Consider the following 18,219-nt stretch of genomic DNA (forward strand, 5'->3'; position numbering starts at 1 on the left):
GTAAACCTGTACAAAGGAGAGGAGGGGGGTAGAGGGGGTGGTAGTGGAGGAAGGGGGTAGATTTTAGGAAATAAGGTTGGGTTTTTTCTTGGGGAGAAGGGGAAGGGGTTGGAAATCAGTGCATTGTCTCTCATACACTTGGCTACACAAAGTATCATTGAAGTTGTAAATAAAGCACCTGCATTAAGGATGTGGTATGTCATGCATGGCAGTGTCCAGTGCCCCGCCCTGTACACTTAAAAATAGGACAATTGGTAGTGATGTCACGTATTGTGTGATTTTGTCAAGGAGACCCCAGCTCAGACTGGTGGTCATTTTGTGGGGTTGAGGGTTTGCTCCATTGAATCAAGAGGTCAGTTGCAATGGCAACCTCTATACTTGAATGAATCTTCTTGGCTGCTGGTCTTTTTTTTTTTATTTATTTTTTTATATATATTCAATACAAAATAAATTTATCAGAAAATGAATTTTTTTTTGCTTTTTAGTCATTCTTTATCGCATACCTGTTTACTGTGGCTTGCCCCTCCCTTTTATTGTATCCATTATGATCCCCTTTTTATACCTTATGATCTCCCCTACATATCATAAGATGACACTTGCTCCTGCATCAATTGCTCCTATACCAATTTACTCGGGTTATGATAGGACGTTATTTAGAGGGTTGGAGTTACAATTAGGCTTAGGGTTTATGTTTGTATAAATGTGCTTGTTTTCGGTAGGAGCATCTATTGCAGGAGCAAATCTGCTGTCCAATGACATAAGCAACCATGTTTTTTTTTTTTTGGGGGGGGGGATTTTCTATTGCCCTAAACGATACTAAATGGATTGGAGTCAAATACCAACCATCCCCCCCAAATATAGACTTTATAGATGCAAGATGCATAGATAAAACGACACATTTTACTCATTTATTAAAATTTATTAAAATTTCGTTCTCTAGAGTTGCATTTTTTTTGTCATGGGACGGCAAAAGTGTCACAAAACCCATTTTGGAAGCCAAAAGTGACATCGTTCCTGAAACCTCCATGTTTAAAGTTTTCTCATGGGTACTGTACAATGTGTAGAATGTAACCCAAATTCAGAAGTCTGTTTATCATCGTACAATTTTCTTTAAATCATATATTTAAATTTGAGAAGCAAGACCAAGATAAAATGTTTATTTCATTTTCAGATATTTCCATGGCAGTTGCGATTTTGCGGATAATAGACTTGCAAAAAAATGGTGAAATGCAAAACCAAGATATGTTTAACTTATAGAGAACTTTCAAGAACAATGTCACACTTTGGCTTGCAGCGGGATAAGTTTAATGGCCTCCCCTTTTAGGTTTGCACATTATCCACAAAAATGGCATAAATTTCCACCGAGTTGGTGAGATTTATTAAAGCCTTCGCAGACGATGTGCAACCCTCAATTATCCACCCCCCCCCCTATTTTTGTGGTAAAATGTTGCAAAATGGATTGATATTGATGGCAAGATTTCCTCATTTCAGGAGAATGTTATTTTTGTATAATTTAGCATCACTGCATTTGGATGAGCTATTTCAATATCCAGCCTAAAGTTTTCCATGATCAAATAAACAAAATCATCGAAAGTGTTGATGGGTAACTCAATAACAATGCAATTTGCAACACGGTAGGTATAATTTCATTTGAAAAAGGGGATGTTTTTATCTTAATATTATCAAGAGTGAACTTCATAAAATGAAAATAATATTTCTGAACAGATTTTGATTTTGGTTAGATTTGTTCAAACAATATTCTTATGGCATTTACAAAGCAAAAATGAATATTACTTCAAATTGGCAATAGTAAAGGTTATTCATATATGTTGGTTAAAGATAAATTTTCATGTTTCATACATCTATCATAAGGGATATTGGAAATGAGAATAATTGGTAGTTCTTATTTTTTTGCTAAATAAGTGGTTATAGGTTTAATATGTAAACATGCATTTGATGAAGTTCACTCTATTTTCAAGGGTTGTGTGTACAGAGTGTCACACAAAAAAAGGTATCACGATCAGTAAATATGTTTTGACCATAAATTTGTATTTTTTACATCTATGTGCGACCTAGCAGAGCTGGTCAAGTAGTAGGATTTTTAAGAGGATAATTATTTTTTTCCCCTTGAAATGGGATTTCTCAAACTTGTAAGAATTATATTTTTTCCAAAATTTGAAACAAAAATAAGATTTTACGCTTGGAAAAAGGGTTTTAAAAAATGTTTCTTTTTCTCTCCGATTGGCGTTGGCAGCTCTTGACTTAATGATATAAGATGTACCAAAACAACAACAAATTGATTTCATGATATCAATAAAAGATCGTGAATCATATGCCAATATTGAAAAAATTATTCCCAATAAACCGAGAATCCCGGTTTCCCCTTCTGTGGGACACTCTATACACATGTATATAAAGGGGCTTTCAAAATTGGTCGTGCAACTTTTCCGCAAAATATAATGTAACAATTATGATTGCACAACCAAATGTGAAAGTACCTTCAGAAAATATAAAAAAAGATTGGGAGACAAAAGAGAGAGAAGGGGGATAAGAGAGAAAGAAAGAGAGAGAGCGGGTGATAATGGGACAAGTTTTATATGAAACCGGGTACAAGAATAAACACAAGTAGCCAAAAGGAAGTGTAACACGGATCATTTACTGTCCAGGGCCCCGTTGCATAAAATTTACTACTGTAGTAACTCTGTCATCCAGTGAAATTCTTGGTTTTGATTGGCTGCGTAGCATCGTTACCATGGTATTTACCATTGGGTGGCAAAGTTACTATGAAAGTAACTTATATGCAACGGGGGCCCAGGTGGGTGTTTCATAAAGCTCTTCGTAAATTTATGCACGACTTTATGCATGGCTAGACCATGTTCTTGGGTGCTATGTCAGGTACAAAGTGGAGCGCTGTGGCCCAGTGGATTAGTCTTTTGACTTTGAAACAGAGGGTCGTGGGTTCGAATCCCAGCCATGGCGTAATTTCCTTCAGCAAGAAACTCATCCACACTGCTGCACTCAACCCAGGTGAGGTGAATGGGTACCCGGTAGGAAGAAATTCCTTGAATGCTTGAGCGCCTAGGCAGCTCAGCTAAAGCCGGGGTAATAATAATAGCAGGGCCTGCTGGTAGAACAGTTTTTGAAACTGAAGTGGCTACCCTGGGTAAATATATCTATATTATTATTATTATATATCATACAGCACAAGAAAGGGTCACCAGTCAGACATAGAGTCAGTCGTAACTCACGAACGGATTCATAAAACACCCTCCTGGCAAAACAACGAATTCTAAAATTTAGCCCAAATGTCATTCGCAGATGAACTTATATTTCAGACTGTATTTCAATGCAATTTAAACCAAGGTGAAAATTTCATCATAATCTAGCTCATGTAAAATAAGAAACTGCATGGCATTTCCTGGTGTCACTTAATTCTAGTCAGTATGCACGTAAGGGAACGGGCCATTTCATAATGCTGTTCGTAAGTTAAAACCGACTTTAAGAAAGACTGGTGATCATTTCCTGCATTCATTTTCACCATTGGTGATTATTGAGCACGTAAGAAAGGATCACCAGTTCTTCTTAAAGTCGGTCTTGAATTAACAATTAGCTTTATGAAACACCCTCCAACTCACCATATCTTTTGTATCTTATTATCACGTGAAATCTACAATGGCCTCTTATTTTCCTCATTATTATGTGGAACAAGGTTTTGAATTCTCTTTGCATGTATAGGATTATCCTTATTGCAACATAATTATTCTCATTCAATCAATGAAGATGCTTTCTAACTGTCAAATCTGCAAAAATTGGTATGTCTATGTTTCATCTAGTAAAATACAAAAGAAATGGTGTGTGACATAATCGACTCTCTCATTTACATAATATGACCCCCCCCCCCCTCTGTCTTTCTCAAACTGATAATTTTCTAACTTTTTTTTATTTTACATCCGATTTGATGAAACTTTTATTTTGATTGTTTGATAATTCAACTCAACTTTTTGTTGGGGTGGACTTGCCCTTAAAAGTATATCAGATGAAGCTTTCCTAACAGTCAAACGGCTAACTGGACTTTCACTTTTGTTACTCTCCATTCATTAGAAAAGGTTCAGTAATACAATGCATTCCAGAAATGAATGTCCAAAATGTAAGCCATTCAACAAATGGGCCTGTTGAATTGTTTGCCTTATTACAGAGTAATCTTTTATGGGCCATAGATACGTTAAATGTATTATAATTGCTCCCAAATTAATTTGTGGACCACTAATGACAAAATGCATGATAAATGAAAACCCTACCCCCCCCCCCTCCAAAAAAGGGGGAGAGAGAGGGGGGTTGAAACATCACAACACTAAGGAATGGACATTACTGGTCCAAAAATTGATAAAGCAATGAATCTTAGCTTGAACCTATCACAAAAACTATACAGTATTACAATAATTTATTACAAAATTGCAAAATTTATTATGTAGCGCTTGTTTTTTTTTCTAAGCGCTGCATACTGTACCCATGTACTACCTACACTTTGGTGGAGAGGGCCAAATTCAGAATAGAAAGGCGGGTTGTCATCCCCGTCCAAAACAGACAAAAAATGTGGGAGTTTACGCTTTTTGTCTTAAAATATCAGTTAAATTCACCAAACTATGCAAAATTAGCCTTAAATTTCACGAATGAAACTGCAAGTTTCATGATTAGCTTGGTCGCTTTGTTCCCTTGCTTTGGGAATAAAAAAAAAACATCTTCCGTTAAAGCCTAAGACTTTCATGTTGTAATTCTACTAAAATCCAAAATGAAGCCTTAAATAATGACATATTATATTACAACATGAACAAGTTGTTTAAAAACAATTACACAAAAGTTTAAACAACTTTTTTTAGAGTGACAGGCTTAAACACGTGCTTTTTTACTATGAAGGTAGGATTCAATGGAGAAAAATTAATCAACCAAATCAGTTCATCTTCCTTCCATGAATGCGGCGAGTCTTTTACCTTTCTCCTTATTTGTTTTATATTTTAATGGCGTTATTCAGAAAACTAACGGAAAAACTGAATTACAAAACCAGTGTCTATCTTGATAAATCTGCAGTTAATACATTCCCTGTATGTCGATCGATGCTGACTGAATTCTGCTATAACAGGCCTGTTAACGTCCTTGGAACATTCCCGTGCTGTAATATAAAGTATCTGATAGGCTAAATGAGAAGACGATCGTTGTTTGAAAAGTTTAAACAGTAAAGCTTTAACAATAGTTGTTAGAGAGACGGGCTTAAACAACGTGCTTATAATTTTAAACAGCGCTTTTAACAGTGTTAAGGGTTGTTTTACAATCAAAGTATACTGCGCGTCTCATTTCACTTTAAAAAAATTTCGTCACTAATTATTCTAAGTTTGTTGCATAAAATATATGTAAAAGTATCCATAGAAACATAATATAATCAAGTACAATACGCGTATATAACTACCGAATTCGGAGAGGACGTTTTGGACAGAATACCCAAATTTGAGCTAAAAGTCGCACAAATAATCGAGTTATCTGTAGCTTTTCCATGGGCTGTCATTTATTTAAACAGTCAATTCTGATTGGTAAAACAATGCCTTGTCATAGCTGATTAATACATCCGGGAATAGATATGCGATATGCGCGGTCTTGAAATTGGAGGGGAATAAATGAAACTGCAATTTTTTTCCTACTTTAATGCCAGATATGGTCGTTTGAGAAGTATTGTCTTGCAGCTCAGTGCCTGATAACTTACACATAATTGTTTTTATGGTGCACAGAAGACCTTAAAAACACACTCTGATTGTAAAAAAACCGTAACATCCTCTGGAACATTCCCGCCTTGTAAGTGAAGTTCCTCGGACTCCGGACCGGACTCGCGGACCGGCAACAACTGGATCCTTGATCACCTCTCACCATGGTGAGGCTGCATCGGGTGAACTTTCCAACCATGGTATCCGCATGGTCCCATGTTAGGATGAAATACACTGTCCACATCTTATTCCTTCTCGTGGTAAAACCATGGAGCTGTTTAATAGCTCCATGGTAAAACTGCGGGTGCATATACAACGTACATGGAAGACCTCATCTCACCACAATTGCCTTCCGAGTAACACTCTGCTATCCACCTGACCTATCATCATCTCTTGATCATCATCTCCTAGCTGCTCGGTTCTTCGCTGACAGGGCTCCGTAACACAAAGATTAGCGATCAATCGCTAAATGAACTGACCAATCAATATCAATGTTACATGCGCATAAGGTTTAAAATTCTGGCCAGCGACCAATCAGTGCGGTTCTTCCATATTTGCAATTGATCGCAAACCTTTGTGTTACGGAGCCCAGGTCATATGAAGGAAGATGTGTCTGTGGATGTGTCCTCGAACGTATGCCTTTATCCCACTTCCAATCATCCAATGTGGCTCGCAGGCTCAGGATATGGACACGCATTGAGTGGTAGAAGTCTTGGTCGACACCTTGCCCTGATGAAAAACAACAGGAAAGGAAAATATACACGAAGCAGTCATACATGTACCGTTTCTCTTCTATATGTCAACAAAATAACGGTTCCCAATTGGAGCATGCAAAAAAAAAAAAAGAAAGAAAAGAAGAAAGGAAGGAAAGAAAGAATAAAAAGGAGAATAGACAAAAGAAATTAAGAAAAATGGTCCCAATACCTTTTCCTTCTCTCAAAAGCCTAAATTCAGTATTCTTTTCACTAACTTTAAAAATCTTTCCCTAATCCTTTCATCTGATTGGTTGGAAGTAGAAAATGTGCAATGGCATTTAGTTTTATGCTGCTCCTGCGATCCTGCTTAGGTGATGCCTTGGCTAGGAAAAGGGCGATTTAGAAAAAAAAATGATGTGATTCCAAAGATTTTTGGCATCGATTATCACTATTTTGGCAAATAAAAAAAGCAGTTGCCAAATGAGCAATTGTCAAAAGGTATTTTACGTAATATATGCGCTCTCTGATTGATCTGATACCACACATTGTAAACTCCTGAAGAAGACGGAGGACCGTCGAAAATTCGAGTGAAAAATAAAAAATTCATTGGCGATCAAAGCATTATCAGTATTATTTTGTTACCTTACTGAAGCCAATACGTGAAATAAATATGTATATATATATATATATATATATATACACGTATGTAATAAACTTCACGAGTCACTGGAGACCGTCATGAACATGTCGCTTTTCAGATCAGTATATTAAAATTTAAGCTCGTGCTCGCAATATTCTCTTCATTACTCACTACAAACTATACTTTTTTTTACTGAGATCAGTGTATTAAAATATTCAGCTCGCGCTTCGCGCTCGCATTAATCATTTAATTACATTCGCATCATGTTCATGATTATAAACAACTGCTCAAAATATTTAATCTTAATACATGAAATATAAAAAGAATTAGGTCGTGCTTCGCGCTCGCGTTATTTCTTTATGTCTTATCTTGAGTGTAAGATCAAATCTGAGATGTAGTTAAAACATCAATCTTTTGAGAGGAATACCCCCATTCAACTTTTGGCCGCCAATCAGGGACAGTGTGAATGAAAATATATTTCTGCCAACTCCCCCCCCCCCCCCCCCCCCCATTGGCGAAAGGTGGATTCGCCCCTGAGTATATGGATGTGCTCAAGTGCTCGAAAGGTTTTCACTTCTAGTCAGGACAATAAAATTTTACCTGGCGCTTTGGGCTCTCGTTATTCATATATTAAGAAACACAAATTGTTCTTTATCTAAAAACGTGTTTAAAATTTCACATTTTCAGATAGGAATATGAAAAATATTCCAGCTCGTGCTTTGCGCTCGTATTACTTGATTCCCGAGATACACAGATATTTGTTTATCTTAAATCACGCTAGTTGTCGGGTTAGAATATCCAAAAATTTCAGCTCGTGCTTCGCGCTCGCATCAATGGAATTATTTTATACTCATGGCTGTCCTGACAGTTTTATGAGCTGATAATTTTTGATATTCTAATCTGACAAATAAAAGTGTCCTTTTTCATTTCATCATTATGAAAGTTTTAGCTCGCGCTTCGCACTTGCATTCATTTTTTTTAAATTAGATATGCATCGTGTTCATCATGATAACTACTTAAGCTTTCAGGATAAAATACATGAAAATAAGAAAATCAGATCGCGCTTCGCATTCGCATTATTCATTAAGGCTTAGTGAAATACATCGTGTTTTTTATAATAAATCTCATATTTTCTTTAATTTCGGTCTGTACCCCCCCCCCCCCCACTGATCTTTTCTATCTTGGTGCCCCCTCCCCATGCGCCCCTGCTGAATAAATCCCAGCTTCACCACTGATGAGGAGATTGAGTCGATTGCCTTCGAGATTGCATTATTCTCAAGAGGTTATCAATCTGACTGAAGGCTATTAAAAAACAACTATAAATAAATTGCCCCTCCCGCTCACACAATTCTAGCAGGGCCTACTCTGGTGAGAGGTTAAACGAAATTGCACAGCAAAAACTGTGGTGTTAACGGGTGTACATAGAGGACCACACCAGTTATTTTACGCACGTGTTAAATTGACAGTGTTAGTTTAACACCGATAGGTGTGATCACAACACCTTTGGTTGTTACATTTACACTCTTTGGTGTTATTTTCAATCTCTAGGGTGTAATGTTAACACCTCAGGGTGTGGTCCTCTATTAACACCAACTGGTGTCAGTTTTAACACCACAGTTTTTACGGTGTGAAATCGCCAAATGCTCAAAACAGAAAATCGCTGGGGCTTCGCGCTCGCATTTATTCTTTTTTTAAGTGATATTACATTCATGGTTTTTTTTTCGTGAGCACGTTAAAAAAGTGGCATTCAATTTCCTTTTTTCATGTGATTATGAAATAAGAAAATTCAACATGCATTTGAAGGCACTTATGTTTGCCTAGCGGGGATGGAGGGGGCGCCATTTTTCGAAAAGTACACAGAGGCGCCAAAATCAGGTCAATTTTGGGACCCCTCCCTACGAAATCCTGGATCCTCGCCTGTTCGCATGATATTAGAAATATCTTTTTTAAGAGGGGGTGGACTAGCTGCTTGGTCAGTATATAAGGTTTTCCATAATATGCAATTCTCATTTTATTGAATAAAGCAACGTTGAAATTTATTCTAGAACTGCGCCTGGGTTTAAGGGTTACACTTCGTAATTCCGAAGGTTCTTTATTCCGAAGTTTCGTAATTCCGAAGGTTCGATAATCCGAACACGAAATAAGGTTCGATGTTCCGAAGGTTCGTTAGTCCGAAAACGAAATAAGGTTCGTTGTTCCGAATGTTCGTTCATCCGAAAACGAAATAAGGTTCGTTAATCATTACGTTTTCGGACTAACGAACCTTCGGAATTACGAACCTCATTTCGTTTTCGGAATAACGAACCTTCGGAATAACCGAAGCTTCGGAATTACGAATGTATGCGGGTTTAAGTACAATTTAAATATCTCTCGCTTCGCGTTCGCATTATTTTATTTGGGCTTGTGAAATAGATCTTCCTTAACGTAAAGCTAAGATGATAATAAACCCGTAAGTTATCAGCAAGAATACACCCCCCCCCTCATAAAAAGCAATCCCTCGATCGGAAAAATATGGATGAAAATACACCCCCACCCTATCGGCGAAAGTTAGATCCGCCCCTGGTAAAGAAATTACAGCTCCCGCTCAAAAAGGAAGAAAATAACTATAAAATCAAATCGTTAAGGTTTGAATCTAAAGCAATAGCAATCTATATGAATCCAATTACGAAATTTAGAGTGCAATTCTAATAATGAATTCATTTTATGCATGGTTGTCGTGCATTGTTCTACATTTTAAAGCTTTTCAGCCAATGAAAGTTTGAATTTGAAAAAGGGGTAAATTTTTCACTTAATACGAAATAAACAGTCCGGGAAAGAGTACATTATATCTTTTAGAAGACCCAATACTGTGCATCCATAGACGTCACCAGGACCTTTTTTGGGGGGGGGTTGTCAATAATTGAATCAAAGGCATTTTATATAAGCAATTAATGCAAGCACGAGGGGTGAGCCGATTTGTTTGATATAATACACTTACCTGGAAGGTGAAAATGTTAAAGGCTAATTTGTAAGAATTCATGAACATGATATGTAATGCGTGCGCGAAGCCCGAGCTGATTTTTTTAAATATCTTCATTTAAAAAGGGAAATTTCAATGATTGATTGTAGAAATTAATGAAGTGGATTTGTGTCTCCCCTATCGATTCAGTGCGTGGTGAAAAGCTGTAACATTATTAAACTATAAAGAATATGTAATCCAGAAACTATTTGTAAGAATTAAAGAATAGTGTATCAAAAGCCGCAGCTACAGATGAAAAGTTACTAACACTCATACAGGAACAAGGTTATATAGCCAATACTAAGTAATATATGCGTTTGCAAAGAGAATATTTGAAGGACTATTTGTTGGAATTCCTTAAGAGAATACGAATATATCACTAATCAAAAGTTGGCACGAATATTCAGCCCTGGGTAAATGTATTGGTAACTGCATCACCTTCGGTGGTATGGCTGTGCCTTTATCCCTTTGCCTTTTCTCTTCATTATTTCCTTTTCTTTATTTGCGCCCCTTTGCCTTTCGAGCCCCCCCCCCCTCCCCCCCCCCCTGCTCCCGGGACACGTGCCTCCCCTTTACTCCCCCCTCCTTGATAAGTCGCTTCATGTCAGGGAGCTGTCCATTCCCATCCTCTCTTTAAAACGATGCAGTACCTATACTAGTGCAGGCAGGAGGCTTTAATATACGCTTTGACTTGGCCTTTTTAGCCAACGTGTATTGTTTAGCCATTAAAAGGTTCCTTAACGTATAACCGTACAACACTGATGTGTATTTCACTTACCTGGTCTTGCTATCTCTAAAAGTGATGTTTGAAATCATTTCCTGAAGTTTCCATGATTTCTTCTCGTATCCAGCAATATCAGGAAGAAAATCGGTAGGATGCCCTTTTTTGGAAACACCTATCGGCTGTATAATTCTGCAGTCATGTTGGACATCATTCCTTCAGAATTTACGCCGTTGTTGCCGTTGTTGAATGTCATATTGCATTCCTGTCGGTAAAATACACTCATTCACTCTTTTCTGTCCCATTCACTGTCGCTTGCCCCTATTCAAACTTTCCCGCCATTGTGTGCTCGTTTTTTCTTCACCCCAGTGCATCATAGTGGACCTACTATGAATGGACATTCGCCGTTGTCATGGTAACGTCAATGGATTCATAGTGATTGTCTCCGTCAGTCAGGTGCTGCACGAGACCGGGGGAGTGTTTCATCAACATTTTCATCCGACAAGTTGTCAGATCTGACATCTTTCTCTGATGTTGATTGGCTGAGAGGTACTGTTACTATGGTAACTGTCGGATAAAATGGGACTTGTCGGATAAAACGTCTGACAAGTCCTTTCATGAAACGCCCCCCAGGGGAGGGCTGGGCCGGCTGTATCCCTGCCACTTTTTTCCTAACACCGTGTTCAAACACAAATAAAAATGAGCATCTGATTGTAAACTTTTGCATGGTCACCCCACTTTCAAAACCGTATAACGTTCCGTGGCCCTTGTCAATCTCATTTGCAGTGACTATGGGGGGAGGGGGCACCCCCCCCCCCCCGAGATTTGGTGTGCCACCCAGGGCCCCCCTGAAAAAAAATGGCGGAGCAAAAAAAAGGGGAGAAAGAAAGAATAGAAGAAGATAGAAGAAAAAAGGAAGAGGAAAATGAGAGGAGGAAGACGAATGAATAAAATAGATGAGGGGAAGACTTTCAAAAAAAAATCACGTTACTATATAAATTTTCGCTCGTGCGCACATTACATTTGATATTCATATCTTGCTCAATATAGGCTGATATGGAGCTTAGAATATCAAGTTTTGAAGTCAATATACAGAATATATTTAAGCTCGGATATCGAGCTTTCATTATTTCTTTTATTTACAAATTGATTTTGCTCTGTAAAATGTCCTTTTCATGGTCTAAAATATTAACATTATCAGCTCACGCTGCACGGTTGCATGATTTGTTAAGTTTCCATTGTCTTCGCGAATTCCATAAAGTTCTCAAAATATCCCTTTTCAGATGTGATATTGTAAAAACGTATAGGCCTATCAGCTAGCGCTTCGCGCGCGTATAATTTATTAAGTGTGATCCACATCCACTTCACAATTTTCCTACACAGTGCTTTAAATAGTGTAAAAGGTGCATGCATGTTTATTAATATAGGCAGCTTTTTTATTAAAAACGTGCTTAAATTATCCAGTATCAGATCAGAATTTCGATGATTTTCTGCTCGGGCTTCAAGCTCGCATTATTAATGTAGGAAGATACCCAATTAGGGCTTACCCGTTAAAGATTAACAAAACATGAATAGAGTGTTCCGTTTTTAGGTCTAAAATCTAGATTTTCTACTCGCTCGCGTTTCGCGCTCGCATCAAATGTTTACATACCTATCCCTTTCATGATTACGAAAAGTGCTTAGAATGACAATTTTTTTAAGGTCCGAATGTAAAAAAAATTCAGCTCGCACTTCGGGCTCGCATTATTTAGTTGTTGAAATATATATCATCTTCATGGGTAACTGCAAACAGTCCTCAACAGGTCCCTTTTTGATCAGGCCAGATAGTTTATTAAAAATTTCTGCTCGCGCTTGGCGTTCGAGGTAATTATCTAGTTACATTGGCATCTTGTTCAGGATCGCAAACATTGCCCCGAATGGTAAATTATCAGGACAAAATGCATGAAAGTATTTATATAAAAAAAAAATAGCTCGCGCTTCGCACTCGCACCTTAATAGGGCTCATATTTTTGTTGTTTTATAAGAATAAAGCTAAGAAGTGACTGAGAGGACTACCCCCCTTCAAACAAAGAAAAATAAACTTAATTGAGCGGCCGATCGGCCCCTCCCCCTATTGGCGAAAGCTGGATCCTCCCCTGTGCCCCCAAGGAAAAAAATCGGGCCTAGCTACGCCACTGCTTATTTTGTTTCAATAGAATTCGATGTCGCTTATTTCTAAAGATTGACCAAACAGGCACAGAAGACCAGTGCCGTAATGCCCCCCCCCCCCCACAAAAAAAAAAGAAAAAAGAAAGAAGTGGGGGGCTACGCAAACATGTATGATGGGACAAAATTTAGTAAAAGCTGTAAACGAGCAAAAAATTATATTTTCTAATGCAAACATTTATTTTTTCGGTGGATTGCTATATACCATTCAGACAATAATATCGCATTTCTCCTTCCCCATATCCTTTCTGATCTGTCCGAACTTTAAGTAGTTAATCTATTTTGTGGGGGTCATGACCCCCAAAGCCCCCTCCCCCCTCCCCTCATCTGTAGCCCAGTGCAGTAGACAATAACCCACTGATATGTCGGTAAATCGATGCTCAGTCGTTTCGGGCTTAATTGTAACGATAACCCAACTAGCCAGGATCATTGCCCATAATTCAACATTCTGAGAAGTAAAGTCTTATAAATAGGCAAATTTTGAATGATAACGCACTTATTCGTTACTCAGTACATTCATACCGCATTAATTATGTTACCAAGTAACAAAACAACCACTGTTCCTCTCAATATTTTACTTTCTCTAAGTATAGAAACAAATAAAATCACAGACCAATTCATCATCTGTATTATAAAATAATAGTTATCTCGACCCACAACTCTCCGTTCTTCTCTTTCTAGAGTTCTCCGTCTTTGTTTCTTGTTTCTCCTCTCCCCTTTTCTTTCTTTTTTTCACACTACTTGAAAAAAATCATACGGGACAGAGGCCCCTCTCTACCCCCTCCCCATCCGCTTGGCATCGCCCCGTTTGCGTACCCATGTAATTCTCAGCAAAAGTACTTAATCTTATACCTTCAGCACACTTAGGACATAATAAACAGATTCACGCCATAATATTACAGCTCTTTTCATATGAAGAAAATTCCTCGTATTAAGTCACTTCTCAAGTTCTGATCGGTTAATTAGAATTGGGATACAGGCATAAGCGTACCTAGGATTTTCCACAGGGGGGGGGGGGCAAAACCGTCCGCCAAAAAAATTGACAAGGTCTTCAATCACAAATAAAGGATTTCGTACCAGAAAAAAATTGACAAGCAAAAATAAAAAAAGATAAAAAATAAAAAAAGTCTTCAAGCTCTTCAGGGGGGCAAAAAAAGGGTCTTTCAAGCTCGTCAGGGGGGCCAGGGATACGTCTTTTGCATGGGTTGTGACTCGTCAGGAGGGGTAGACTGCCCCCTGCCCCCCCCCCCCCCCCCCCGTAGGTACGCTAGTGGATACATGTTATTTATAAAAACTGTTTTTTCCTTTTAGGTGTTGATCGATGGTCACGAAGATGTCTTACGAAATGCACGTAGGGCTTCAGCCTTTTTAGTAGACTTGTTAAGAGGTTGAACGCTGCATTTTTTAGTACAAATGTCCTGCTTGGCACAAATGTTCCTTGAGTCAAAAGAAAAAGATTCATCCAAAGAGACACGCTGTATCTATGCAAATAAGCAAGTAATTTGCATAAATTTGCATATTATGCCGATATAGTAAAAACAAGTATTTCAGAATATATATTTAACTAGAACTGCCCTAAAATTGGAAATAAAGACTTAGGGTAAGAAAGGGAAGAAAATGGTCATAAAATAGTTGGGATATCCTTGTTTATTATTACCTAATTTACATAAATTATTCAAATTATAATTAAAAACAGGGTATTTTTTCATGAATCCTGAACTGTTAAAAAAAAAACAGCAACTAATACACAATGTCAACATTCTACACGAAAGAGAATATATTAGCGAAAACATCGATATGCTTCATGACAGTATTAGTGTCTTTATTTGCTTAGAAAGAGGGCAAATATGTCAAAATGTATGACGTGATATTGCGCTAAAAACGAGACCAAAACAACCTCTATGTCACAGTCATACTCACGAATCGGACAATAAAGCGATCAATGGTATGTCATTCGAGATAACACAATCCCAACACAATAGCTTCCATCGGCTTCTCGTACGCTTTTGTTGGTGTGTCTGCCACATCGCAATCTATGATACATACGGACAAAATGCATTTCGGTATCGGTAAAACACTATTAATTTTGTTTTATTTAAAATTTACAGGAGACATTGCTTTGCAGGTTACTGCTTTAATGAAACTCTGGCACATGAATCATGACGAATGTATCCTACCTCAATCCATATTTTAACTTTATTAAAATAAATATCTTTTGGAGACCCGAAGTGGCAAAACTGCACCCCCCCCCCCCCCCGGCATTCCCGCCACTTTACAAAACCAGTTTGACTTGTTTAATCGACTTGGAAAAGACAGATGTATGAGACGTCAGTCAACATGTTTCCTGAAGAAAGTTTTTTTTATAAAGCCTACGCCCACGGGAGCCCTCCGAATTTACCCCATCCCCTCTACGTATTTCGACTTTAAGCAAGTTGCGTTTTTTTGTATATTAAAGCAACTTTTATATCTATATTTTTATATTTACATTCATCATTATTGATATTATTATAATTATTATTATTATTACTATTATTATTACTACTATTATTATTATTATTATTATTATTATCATTATTATTGTTCTGCCGTTTGTAATAGTGCTCTATATAGCACAGTAAAGGCTATAACCCAACAGGAGCATGCCTAGGATACCCTTTCCCTTTTTGGTTTTATGTATTAAAAAATAGTTTATTGTCTTTAGAACGCTTACAAGATTACTTTTGTTTGTATTGATATCTTGGAATAGATTGAGGAGAAAATACTCTACAACTGACATGTAGAGGAGCTGTGGTACATTGAAGAACAGCCACACATCCCTTTATTGATTCCACTCTATGTTGAATTTAAATATTTTTAGAGCCCAATCGGAAGAAAGATGCATTTCTACTACACACAGCAAAGCCTCTTTGCGTTCTCCTCTTGAAAAAAAACAAAAACAAACAAACAATGAAGGCATTGTTTTATATCTCATAAAATAAGTTCGTGTACGTGACGGTGGCCTGTCGAAGTTGCCCAACAGCGATACATATTTACCCCCAAAAGACCCCTTCCTTAAACCCCTCGTCAGAACAACGCCTGAATATGCAGACATGAACTTAAAAATTGTTGGGAAAGTGGTCACATTATATGAATGTAATTATGAATATGACCAATATTATTTACCACTTTAGGAAAAATGAAATATGAATTAAAATGTGTATTCTATCGCTGCTGTTATTTTTGTGTTAGAATAATTGAATTAATTTTTCCTTACGTTTACCTAACTTCTCACTCTATCTATCTATCTATTTATATATATATATATTTATTTATTTGTCGTTTTATTTCAACAGGGTAGCCCTATTGATTTTCAGGTATTCCAGGTATTTCAATATCAAGGGATAGTTATGTAATCAGTAAGATCTGCTTTTGCAGCGTACGTTAATACATTTGATCTTTTTTTTTCTCAAATTAAACTAATTATCACAAACCCAAACTGGAATCATAGGCATCATTAAACAATAATCATCATTACAATCTCCCTCACTATCTCCATATACAGTGCGTATAAAAAAAAAAACCGGACAGATTTGAAAAGTCTATAAATTTTTTTTTCAAAGAATGATGTCTATATTTTGGTGTTAATAGATGCTCTAGGGTATTATCTTTGAAATGCAATAAAAATAAATAAATTTGGTTCATGCTTGAGCGAACACGGGACGTTTTTGTTGGGGGTTCAAAAAGAGGCTTGCGCCAGAATTGCAGAATATGAGTAATATGATGATCAGACTTCTGCTTGACCTTTTCTTTATCTGTGCCACAATTTTCGAATTATGCTGTCAAATTTCATTTACAAATTTATTTATTTAATTGATTTTTTTTTATTTTCATTTAAACTTCTCTTACCTTTTAATTTTCCTTCATAAGTAAATGAGAAAAGAAGACTTTTTTGTCAACCCAAGCAAGAAGATTGAATTATTAATTGGGAAAACTTGTGATTATTCAAATCCTTTTATTATGTGAAACAAATTGTGTTATGTACCTTTAAAAGACATGAATCTATTTTTCAAGGGGTCATTAATTCCTTGACCAAGTTCAATTGCTTGACAGGAAACACAGGAAGGGATTCATGTCTTTCAATGACAATGGTGTATTGAGTCAATTTTAAGGAGCTAGATATGGCAGATCGGGTAAAATCTATTAAAACGTTGTGAGCGAGCGAAGTGAGCACGCAAATATTCCCACTTTTTTAATTACCAGATCAAATTTTGTGATAGATTTTGACATAATATTCAGAAAATAATATAATATTTTACTTTCTATATTTCCTTTTATTTCCTGTCCACTTTTTTTCTTGGTCATGATTTTTTTTTAATTGAGGGGGGAGCATCCCTAGCGCCCGCCCATCTGTTTGGCACTGTTCAAAATGCACCATAACCTTTGTAGCACACAATGAAAGGATTTGAATAAAAAATCAATGCTCTCCCATAATTCGGTTGAAACAAAATTGTTTAGCTTGAAAAAGGAATATTCAAAGCTAACAGAGAGCATATTAAAAAGAAACAACATAATAATTCAATCAAATAAATAGATCTGAAAATGAATTTTGACCGCATGACTTGAAAATTGTGGCAAAGATAATGAAAAGGTTAAAAGGAAGTCTGCTAATTAGCAAGAAGTCCGATCATCATATTTATAATTTTATGCCATTCTTGCGCAAGCCTCCTTTTTAACCCCAGACAAAAACATTCCGTGTTCGCTCAAGCATGGCCGAAACTAAATTTTTTTAATAGCATTTGAAAGATAAGACCTTAGAGCACCTATTAACACCAAAATATAGACATCATAATTTGAAACAAAAATTTTATAGACTTTTCAAATCTGTCCCGGTTTTTTTTTATACGCACTGTAGAGGCAAAATCACCGTCGCCGTCATCAACACTGGCGAGTTTACGCAACCACATTTTGTCTTGTAATAAGTTTTTGTGTTTTTTGGTACCATTTTTGTTGTTTAATTGTATTATGTTTTTGGTTGTTATATGCACACTTTGCTTATTCCTTATAATTTCAATCTTTTATATTGTAAAAACTTTTTGTAATTCGGCTCTGTGCTGTGATGGAAGTTTTTTATCTGAATTAACCATTTTGAATTGAATTGAACCACTACGCGTACGCTTTGTGGACCGTTGAGAATCCATTGTGCATACCCATCAAATCACAATGAAGAGCTT

At 36.9% G+C, this 18,219-nt stretch overlaps 1 long non-coding RNA gene across 1 annotated transcript; it reads right to left on the reverse strand.

Annotated features, from left to right (window-relative positions):
• Window positions 1-1,477: 1,477 nt before the first annotated feature.
• Window positions 1,478-11,151, reverse strand: LOC135156634 (uncharacterized). Its single transcript, XR_010295695.1, has 2 exons — window positions 10,862-11,151; window positions 1,478-6,479 (listed from the first exon to the last, which is right to left on the reverse strand). It is a non-coding gene; the product is annotated as an uncharacterized LOC135156634 (long non-coding RNA).
• Window positions 11,152-18,219: the final 7,068 nt, after the last annotated feature.

Source organism: Lytechinus pictus, chromosome 14, assembly GCF_037042905.1.
Source record: "Lytechinus pictus isolate F3 Inbred chromosome 14, Lp3.0, whole genome shotgun sequence".
Lineage (NCBI taxonomy): Eukaryota > Metazoa > Echinodermata > Echinoidea > Temnopleuroida > Toxopneustidae > Lytechinus > Lytechinus pictus.